Consider the following 2,163-nt stretch of genomic DNA (forward strand, 5'->3'; position numbering starts at 1 on the left):
GTGACTTTACTGCTCCCACTTCTGATTTCTATGGGCGCATCATCTCTATACCTGCCATTAGTGCAAATAGTTTTGAGCTGAAACCCCAACGAGTCACTCTAGTTCAACATAACTACCAGTTTCATGGACTTCCACAGGAAGATCCCAACAGTTTCATCTCTGATTTCTTGCAGATCTGTAGTACTGTCAAGACTAATGGAGTGGATCCAGAAATTTACAAGCTTATGCTCTTCCCCTTTGCTGTAAGGGATAGAGCTAGGTTATAGCTAGATTCTTAGCCCAAGAAAAGCCTGGACTCTTGGGAGAAGGTGGTCAATGCATTCTTGACCAAGTTTTTTCCACTTCAGAAGCTAAGCAAGCTTAGGGTGGAAGTCCAAATCTTTAGACAAAAAGAGGGTGAATCCCTCTATGAAGCCTGAGAGAGGTACAAGTAACTGATCAGAAGGTGCCCTCCTAACATGGTTTCAGACTGGACCATGCTAGATATCTTCTATGATGGTCTCTCTGAATTGTCCAAAATGGCATTCGACCACTCTGCTGGTGGATCACTCCACTTAAAGAAAATGCCTGAGGAGGCACAGGAACTCATTGACATGGTTGCAAGCAACCAATTCATGTGCACCTCTGAGAGGAACCTTGTGAACAATGGGGTAGCTTAGAAAAGAGGAGTCATGGAGATTGACACTCTGAAGGCCATATTGGCTCAGAAAAAGATCTCGACCCAACAGGTCAACATGATCTCTCAGCATCTGACTGAATTGCAAGCAGCAACTGGCAGCACGCAAGAAAACTCCTATGAAGGAGATGCCTATGATCCAGATCAACTCATGATGGAGGAGGTTCATTATATGGGAAATTCCTTAGGGAATCCCCACAATGAGCCTTATGGAAACACCTACAACTCATCATGGAGGAATTATCCCAACTTTTTATGGAGGGATCAACAGAAGCCTTTGCAAGGCTTCAACAACAAACAAGGTGGAAGAACCCAGAATAGGTTCAACAATAGACCATTCCCACCTTCTCAGCAATAGATGGAGACTTCTAAGCAGAGCCTCTCTAACTTAGCTACTATAGTCTCTTATCTCTCTAAGACCACTAACAGTTTCATGACTGAAACAAGATCTTCCATTAGGAATTTAGAGGTACAGATTGGTCGGCTGAGTATGAGGATCCCTGAGATCCCTTCTAACACTCTTCCAAGTAATACTGAAGTAAACCCAAGAGAAGAATGCAAGGTCCTCAGTGTAGGAGCTGAGGCCAAAACTAAAAAAGAACTTTTGGCGGCCAGCCAGCTGGGAGTAGAGGCTGGGCGTTCAACGCCCAAAGAGGAGTAAGTCCTGGCGTTAAATGCCACAATGGGGGAGGATGGGCGTTGAACGCCCACTAAGGACCCCTTTGTTAGAGATATAAAAGAAACCAGAGCTCATGAGGAGACAATAGGGGTTTCCTTGAATGGCTTATTGCATATTATAGACTTTGAAGAATATTCCTCCTCTGATGAGGAAGAGGAAAATAGGAAAGAGCAAGTTGCTCGGTACTTAAGAATTTTGATGAAGCTGAATGCTAAATTATTTGGAATAGAGACATTGGAAGACGAACCTCCAGTGCTCACTAAGGAACTCAATGCCTTGGTTCAGTAGAAACTATCTCAAAAGATGTTAGATCTCAGACGCTTCCTAATTACTTGCACCATAGGGACAATTACCTTTGAGAAGGCTTTACGCGACCTAGCGTCAAGCATAAACCTCATGCCTCTCTCTATAATGGAGAGGATGGGAATTTTTGAGGTGCAAGCTGCCAATATCTCATTAGAGATGGCAGACAAGTCACTGAAAAAGGCATATGGTCTTGTAGAAGTTGTCATAGTAAAGGTTGAAAACTTTTACATCCCTGAAGATTTTATAATCTTAGATACTTGAGAGGACGAGGATGAATCCATCATCCTTGAAAGATCTTTCTTAGCCACTGCCAATGCCATAATTGATGTGGCAAAGGGGGAGCTCGTTCTGCAGTTATGGAAAGACCACATCTTGTTCAAGATGCCTAAACCTAACTCCCTCTCTAAAGGAGAGACAACTGTGCAACACTTGGTGTTCCAACCCTTTCTCTCTCTGTGTGTAGAGCTTTGTAGAGCTCTCAGACTCCAAATCCTAAATTTGG

General features: G+C 43.4%; 1 non-coding gene across 1 annotated transcript; it reads right to left on the reverse strand.

Annotated features, from left to right (window-relative positions):
• Nucleotides 1-356: 356 nt before the first annotated feature.
• On the reverse strand, nt 357-465 carry LOC112804677 (small nucleolar RNA R71). Its single transcript, XR_003203289.1, has one exon. It is a non-coding gene; the product is annotated as a small nucleolar RNA R71 (small nucleolar RNA).
• Nucleotides 466-2,163: the final 1,698 nt, after the last annotated feature.

The sequence above is a fragment of the Arachis hypogaea genome, chromosome 5, assembly GCF_003086295.3.
Source record: "Arachis hypogaea cultivar Tifrunner chromosome 5, arahy.Tifrunner.gnm2.J5K5, whole genome shotgun sequence".
NCBI classification, from domain to species: domain Eukaryota; kingdom Viridiplantae; phylum Streptophyta; class Magnoliopsida; order Fabales; family Fabaceae; genus Arachis; species Arachis hypogaea.